Source organism: Amblyomma mixtum, chromosome 2 (assembly GCF_055824585.1).
Source record: "Amblyomma mixtum isolate Tamu chromosome 2, ASM5582458v1, whole genome shotgun sequence".
Classification (NCBI taxonomy): Eukaryota; Metazoa; Arthropoda; class Arachnida; order Ixodida; family Ixodidae; genus Amblyomma; species Amblyomma mixtum.
In genome coordinates this window covers 170805670-170814560 of record NC_143013.1, presented here as the reverse complement: position 1 = coordinate 170814560, position 8891 = coordinate 170805670, and positions in this window count along the sequence as shown.

Sequence of the window (8891 nt, the reverse complement as noted above, 5' to 3'; positions counted from 1 at the left end):
GAAATGTGCTTCTCCACGGCAGTGGCATCCGCCAGCCGGTGGTCGCCACGGCAGCCTCCCCGTCTGCATGCGCCCACCTGCAAGACGCCGTACGCGGCAGATACCATTGCGACGAAAAAAAACCACGACCTTCTGAAAAAAAATGCCCATGTTTGCACGAAAGGCACAAAAGCGGTGAATCACCGCAAAGTGCTTGGTTTGTTCGTGCGGTGTCGCCAGGAAATTCGCCCGGCCGGCGAACAGCGCCAACAGGGTCCACGAACGCTGTTTGTTTGTTGTTCCGGTTCCCGGAAGCTGTCATACCGAGGGAACATCCCAGCAACCTGTCTCGTTTCCCTGCCGTTCGTGCAGTGTGACAAGAAGTTGTGGGACAAGTTGGTTGGGCGACTTGTTGACGGCTCGTTTGCGAACATGTTTGGTTCATGTCGTTGTTGTGTTTCCGCAGTGTGACTCGGGCTTAACTATACATGTTGGCGTTCACAAAATTCCTGCAGAAGCGCATCACGGGAGCATGGGTCACCGGCGTACTTTAGGTATTAAGGTGAAAGCCTTTAATGCCTTATACTGTTGTTAGCAGCCGTGTCGGCAGCCGTGTCGACAGCCGTGTCGGCAGCCGAGTCCGCGTTTTAAGGCGAACGCCTTTAATGCCTCATACTGTTGTTAGCAGCCGTGTCGGCAGCCGTGTCGACAGCCGTGTCGGCAGATGTGTCCGCGTTTTGACGTGTGTCCACCGTGTGTCCACCGAGGTTGGTTAGTCCGTCCGGACTAACCAACCGGGCGGCCGGCCCCACGGACCCAGACGCTCTTGCCGAGGCTCCCCAGACCTTTGCCGAAATTACCAACCTCTGCAGAGAGATGAGACGCCAGTTTCCGCCTCCACACCCCGACTTGAATCGAGGGCAAGCCACCTTGCTCCGCAGGTTGCAGACACACTCCATCCTTAGCCATTCTAGACTTTCACTCATCCCCAGGCAGCACAACAACATTGGCCGAACGTCGCGCAAGTGTTGGCAAAACTTGGCACGAACATCGGTCCTACACTGGCATTTGGGCCGAGCGCTACCACTTCACACATTGGCCTTACTTTCATGCCAGTTTTGGGCCAACGCTCGGCCGATCAAGCGGCCAACGCAGTCCCGATGTTCGTTCTGCAGCATGGACCAGCAAAGGTCTCATACTGGCATCCAACTTTCAAACATTGGTAGCCAACTTTCAAACATTGGTAGCCAGCTTTCGAATAATGGTTTCCAGCTTTCGAATATTGGCATCCAGCTTTCGAATAATGGTTTCCAGCTTTCGAATAATGGTTTCCAGCTTTCGAATAATGGCATCCAGCTTTCGAACGCTGGCACATGCAATTAACCCACTCGGCAATGACCGGCACTGTGGATGGATGTACATACATACCATTCTACCTAGCAAATATTCATAAATGAGGTTACGAAAGAATTCCAGAAAAAAGACCCGTTTATTGCTTTGAGTTACAAGAATCACGCTTCTAGCGCACACAGGATGTTTTGCGCTACCACCAGCCACCGTGGGGAGTAAAGAAAAGGGGCCCAAGAGCATGGTGGCAGAGGCTGTGGGAAAACAATTTATTTTCAAGTTTGGTGCGTGCCGATCAGGTTGGACAAAGCATCTCGGCAAGCTGCTGCGGCACGGCTAAGGCATCCATAAAGCGCTCAACGGAGCTGTCCTCCAGTGAACTGATCAGTCATATCCAAAGTAATCGTTGCACTCCACTTGCAAGGGGACTGCTGGACTGCATTCAAAGAAATTCCTCGTCCAGTTCTTGCACGATGGCCTCACGAAACGCCAAGCCTGCAAAGAGATGCATGATGTCATGGTAAGTTGAATTATGGCCATCACAGAACAAAAACAAAAATGATTAAATAACACCGAATTTTGTGAAACAGTCATCGTGAAGACACTAGCAACATATTTTACAGGATAATGTTTAATTTATTCTTAAGAACCAGCACCACATTAGTTGCACAAAGTGGAATTTAATTTAATAAACTTCCCTTATACCAAATGGTTTAATTTAGTTTAATGCGTCGTGTCGCACTCCCAGTAAATATATTCAATGCGAGATAAGCAAATTAATGTGATATTGAAAACAGATTAATGTATTATTTTGTTTTAATATAACTCGTATCTCTAAATTGCGAGGTAATTTTTTATTCCAGTAAACATGCACAGGTTGTAGCGTCTCTTCCACATGGACGTCAAAACAACATTTTTGATTAGTTTTATTTAATGGGGTTAAAAATGCGGCTTGCGATTTTTGACGAAATACGCTGAACGCGAGGAACTCAGGGCACCTTTGTTTTACCTTAGTTGCTTCGCATGCATGCTATAGTTGGATTCGAAACTGCAACTTGAAAACCACACAAAAATACTAGTCTTATAGTCCAGAGTAATGCCCTTTCTCATTGCGAGAGAACTTGGGCAAAAGCTTTAACCAGTAATTGCGGATTTTCTATTGAGTCTGCAAGAGTAGAAGGCAAAAAGAAACACTACGAAAGTATTACACATATCCTTACCAACTAGTCTGCAGTGGAAAATTAATTAAGCGGTTCTGATTTCCGTCGTGCATAAGCGGTAAAGGACATATTCCAGAATGCATCCTATCTCAAGTCATATGAGTTCAAACCCGCTGTTAGCCAAAGTAGTGAATCTTTAGTGAGTTCATCTCACCAAAGACGAAAAATGAAATTCTCACCATTCGGCCACAATTCCACTGCGCACGACGTCAAGCAAGCCATTTCGCAATGAGAGTGGGTACACAGAAGTCGTCCTCGTGCTTTTTGATTCGCTCTCTTCTCCTGCCTAAAAAATAAAGGCGCATGTAGTCGTAGCAACATTTAGTACAAAAACCACTTTAACTTCCAGGCGTATATCAAGGTAAAAGAGTTTTAGTACTTACAAAAGATCTTGCAGGCGGTACGAACAGCGTCGGAGCTCTCCTAATATATGAGTGTGGCTTTTCGCGTGCACAGACTATGAACGGTACTAGCTCGAGTGTGCATGCATTTTCGTCGTGTTGGTTGTGCACGTGGTTGAGCTCCGCCGTGCAGTCAAGAATGTCTTATTGTGATGAGTCGCGCGGTTCCAAGACGAGCAGTGGAGACGATGGTGTGTGTGTGGGGGGGGGGGGGGGGGGGGGTTGGCTGGAGGGGAGAGAGTAATTTTCCTTTACACAGGTTTTGTGGTTCCGAGAAAAGTCCTCGAGCTGAAAGGTGGAGACAGGGAGGTGGAGGAACAGCGAAGCGCGTAGCTGCGTGCGAGGGAAAACAGGTTTGAGAAAGTGACAACCAAAAAGAAAAAATAGCGCTTCGCGGGGTGGGGGGTTAGCCCGCTCCCTGGAAAAGGGCACGGCCGGGAGAACAGGTGGGGAGATATTGGACTTGAAGACTTGAAAGAGAGAGGGAAAGAGGCCAAAACACGTGAAAAGGGTTTGGAATTTTTGGAGAATGAGTCACATGGCCACAGGCAGTACAGAAAGCAATATCTACAAGAGAGAAGTGGATGGGAAACACGGAAGCGTCAAAGTATTGCTACAAAGCTGCAGCAAAAGCCTGAAAATTTTGAAGTGAAAAACTTGGAGCTTCAAGATGCATTTCGCCAAAACGACTTGAGACACTCGCGTATTCTGTGGGGCCGTATGATGTGGCTTCTGTCAGTTCAAGATAGCTTAAAATGTTACCACATAACAAAAATATAAAGAAAAAAAAATATCCAAGCAGAATGCGCGCTCTTTCATAGTTTCATGTACCGTACATGCGCCAAACAAGCTAGGTTAACATGCGTCTAACGCCAGTTGTCAGTCCATTTATTCAGTGGTCGTCGAAAAATCCTCAAATTGTTTGTTGGGGTGGAAGTTTCGCGCAAAAAAAAGCAAAAACAAACAAAGGCATGTTGAATTGTGGTTCGCAACTACTTTCGATGGTTTTCATAATAAAGGTGATGTTCGAAAGAAAAAAGAACCTGCGAGTAAATATGCAAAGACGTGAGCAAGAGCTATATAGCCCCCAATGCAAATTACGCAACAGAAGAATAAAATGGTCAAAAACAACAATTTCCAACACAACGATTTGCAGAAAAGGAAGGAAATAGCAAATCAGAAAACACGGGAAAGGCGCGATCACAGGGCAAGACGTAGGGAAGCGTAGGAATCGCTTAGCACGTGTCCGCGTGCGTTTATGAAGCATCCGCCTAATATTTCACGAGCGCAACGCATAATTCGAAATTACGAGGCGACTGCTTCGTTTCTGGACGTTGCCAAAACTGAGCACAATTTCGGTTTAGCGAATGCACTTGCGCTAATCTATTACACTTGTATCGCGATCTCCCTGAAGCAGACACCAGCTGCGCACTGCGGCAGTCAATTCCTAGAGCGAATAAAAAAAAGTGATTTTTTTATTCCAAAAATTTAATCAAATGAAACTTATTTGATTTTTGTTGAAGGCACCTGTTGACAATTTTTGTTGAAGGCGTGTCGGGTGTAATCAGAACGTTAATTCTGATCAACAGGACTTCGATCGCAATTCTCCTAAACGTATTATTGCTGCTCACTGCGCAACCAGAGTGGAGCTTTTGCTCACAAACTGCAAAAGTGTTCGGTTAAAATATAATAATAAATAAAACCAAATCTGAACTCGCATGTTTTAGCGCGTTCGAAAATTATGAACTGCCGATATGGTACTCGACAATAAAAATAATTTTGAACCCATTTTAATGGATGACACAATGTTTACCAACGTTTGCCAGTATACTTTGAACACTGGATAAGCGGTGGCAATCCTAGGCCAATATAGCCAGCTCCCGGAAATGGCATAGCCAATTCTGGCAAAGAGTGGAACAACACTGGCTAACATGGCCCATGATAGCCAGGATTCGATGATGGCACAGCCAGCAATGGCAAACAGTGGGGCAATCCTGGCTAACCTGGCCCATGATAGCCAGGATCTAATTATGGCTCAGCCAATACTGGTAAAGCGATGGACAACCAGGGCCATTGTTGGATGTGCTAAGGAGTGGCACAACCAATATCGGATGCTCACTGGCAACTCTGGGCCTAGTTAGGGCCACGCTTTGCCAGTGGATTTCCAATATTGGCCCGCTGCCATGTGCTACCTGGGTCACAGACGGGGAATACGACCCCGTCTGCCAAAATTGTTACCAGGGAGAAATCGCCACCCAGGCTCACATCCTCTGGGGTTGCGCGGGAAATCCGCCCCCTCGAACCTTACTGCCAGCTCCCTCCGAAGACGGATGGAACCAACTCCTCAGAAGGCCAGACAAGAGCATCCAACTGGCACTCATTTCGTGGACCCAGGAAGTCGCCCCCACCTGGGGGCCACACCAAGCCCACCTGCCCTAAATCCCGCCAATCTATGGCAATAAAGTTGTTTCTCTCTCTCTCTCTCTCCACCGAGATATGCGAGACAGTTACTGCGCAATTTCCTTTCTTCAAATACAATTTTCAGTTTCTTCATTACGGCGCCTCATCTTTTTCTTCTGTCACTCCCACTTCATCCCTTCCTGTACGGTGCGGTTTGGGTGTCCACCGAGATGAAAGAGAATTACTGCGCCATATCCTTTCCTCAAAAAGCGTTGCGTTCAAAGGGCAAGGCATCGCGCCGAACGGTTTGTGGCGTGTGCGGTTCGGGTGTCCACCGAGATGACAGAGAATCACTGTGCCATTTCCTTTCCTCAAAAAGCGTTGCGTGCAAAGGGCAAGGCATCGCGCCGAACGGGTAGTGGTGTTCCTCCCTTCCTCTGAGGTGAGGTTCGGGTGTCCAACGAGATGACAGAGAATCACTGCGCCATTTCCTTTCCTCAAAAAGCGTTGCGTTTAAAGGGCGAGGCATCGCGCCGAACGGGTGGTGGCGTTCCGTGGACTGCCTGGCAGCGCTACAACACGCTGTCGCGTTCCACTCCTAAAGGCGAAGCTAAGCGTCATTAATTAGCAGTTAATTTGCATTAAGTCAATAATCAGTAATTAGTGGCGTTCCGTGGACTGCGTGGCAGCGCTACAACACGCTGTCGCGTTCCACTCCTAAAGGCGAAGCTTAAGCGTCATTAATTAGCAGTTAAGTTGCATTAAGTCAGTAATCAGTAATTAGCCACTAATTAGTTATTTTTCATTAATTCGTCCTCAGTTATGTGTGACGTCAACCACTGATGACATCACCAGTGTCACATAGGCAAAGTGGTGCGGAAACGCTTTCTCCTCTATGCACTTTATACAGTCAAAGTGCCCCCTGTATTTTTTGACGGGTGTCCACCAACAATGGCCACCCCTCCCACCACTGAGGAAGGAAAACCCAGTGGCCACCACGGCTGCCCAGACACCTTTGGAGCAGGCCATGGAGACCGAGACCTCAGAAGCGTCGGACAACCAAGATAGCAAAACCACACGGAAAAGCGCAGTGTGGACACCGTGAACGCCGGATACAAACGTTTACAACTTTATTTCGCACAACTTCAACCCTTTCGGGGGCCCAGTGGTACCGAGACAGACGCCACCGAGCCACGGGCCTGTACCTCGAAAGCCAGTGATTGCGCAGCCCACATCCAGGAGACCGAGGAAACGCAGTCACTCCGGAACGCTACAGCCGAGAAAGAAGCCGGCCCTACTAAAAAGGGTGAGTTGTCCGTCCAAGCAGCCTCCGCTCCTACCTCTTTTCGAAACCTTGACTCCCCTATTACACCTCAAGAGGCGGTTAAACAGTACATACGTTCCGCTGAATTTCGCTCAGAAATCACTACCATAATAAATACTATAGTTGCTGAACAACTCGGAGCGATGCAGCAACAGCTCATACTAGCCCAGGCACAGTTGATACATATGGCTGACAGGATAGAAGCTACGATTAACACACGCTTGGAAAAACATGAAGCCGGCATCAAAAAGCTTTTCGAACTTGTACCGCATCAGGAATGAGAGAGTTTTAGTATAGCGTCACCCTATCGCTTTGGGTCATAGGGGAATAGCGGGATGCTACTGCGCATGCGCAGAACGCTATCGGCCCTTGGGTCTTTAGGTGAGCGGGCGACGCTAACGCTAAATCGCCGCTTTAGGTTGGGACAACATGGCGGCGCCCGCCGAAGCGGGCCCTCTCGCTTCATCACGGATTCGTCGTTGCCGCTGCTCTGTGGCGCACGTTCACATCAAACTAAAGGCGCACGAGGCTTTCGCTTTGGCTGAAGTTGCCTGAACAACAAAATTTTAACGATAAAACACGCCGAATTTTCAGATTGCTTCCGTGTTTACTGAGCTGCTAGGCTTAGCGAGTACGCGTCGAGTGACGTCAGAAAACGCGGGAGGTTTGAACTACTGATGTCCACAAACAGGTTTGCAATTTTTTTACCAGACCTTCACGCGCGTGCGACCTGTATATATTTATATTTATCATGTATATATGTAAATATATTTATTGTCAGTGTACTCCTCCCCCTGTCCTTTCTACTATCCCCTCCCCTCTTTCTTTTCACTTCTACACACTGCCTGCTATCCTTTATTTCCGCTGCCCCAGCTCAGGTGCTTCCAGCAGCGATAGCAGATGCAGGGTTAGAAAAAATTCTTCTACATTCCATATTCAATGCAAAATATTAAAAAAGCCATTACTACTACTACTCTTCCTGTGTGAATAGTCTTGGCTCGGATTGAACATGTCCGCATTATAAAAAAAATATTTGCATCATTTTTCGCTTTTCCTAATTAGTAATTGGTAACTGAAACGGTTAGCGCGTCGTTTTATTTACACAGTAAAAAAGTACAGCATATATATCAACTTATTTGTTCTGAAAGCTTCTCTTTCCCGCCGTCATGGCGCTGCCTTCAAGCAAGGCAAAGCGACCATCCGCGACCCTATTCTATAGACAGAAAACGTGAACCCGTTCCCCTAACGCTAAGCGCATGCGGATAGGGTCACCCTATTCGCCACGACGCTATTCTAAAACTCTCTATTGTCTCGCAAGCAGCGCGCAGTTCAACCCGCTGCCTGTCCTCATCCACTCTCTCCAGACCAGCAACATGGCGCAGAACAATAACACGCGAAAAGGTCGGCGGCGACGCCAGTCCACTACACCAACAGAAACAATTATATGGCAATGGAACTGTCGCAGCATACGCCGAAAACAAGCTCAACTAGCCGCATATATAGCAAACTCCCCTAATCCTCCCCATGTCATCGCTCTGCAAGAGACGGGAACAAATCGCATTCATATCCGCGGTTATCACACGGCAGCCCTTACACCACGTACGGCAATCCTGACACTTGCATCCATGCCGGTACCAGACCGCACACCGACAAACACGCCCGACAGCAAGGGCACACAATATACCGCGATAGAGCTCAGCTCACCAAAACACACATATGGCCTCACTATTATTAACATATACAGCAATCCTAAAGATAAAGGCAGAGTTATTCAGGGCATCCTGGGCTCCTCCCGTTCCTCAAACCTTCTTGTGGTGGGTGATTTTGCACGTCACACGCACTGGTGATACACCTCGGATACCCCGAAAGGTAACCTGATTTCTACCGCAATGGCTGATTACAACCTCAGCCTGATCACAAACCCCACCATACCCACTCCCATTGGCACAAGCGTCACCCGCGACACCACACCCGATCTCACATGGGCCACACCGAACATAATCGTTAAATCTCACACGGTGCTCCAAGACAGCCTTGGAAGTGACCACATTCCAGTCTCCACTATTATAACTTATGATTCCAAGATTTTCAACCCTCGTTCGCAGCTTCTCACTGACTGGGATAAATTGCGCTCATATTTGGCAGCTGATTCTACAGAACCCCGTACTGTCACTGACTGGACGGAGCGCCTGGTGAAGGCCATCCAGGCGAACAGCAAAA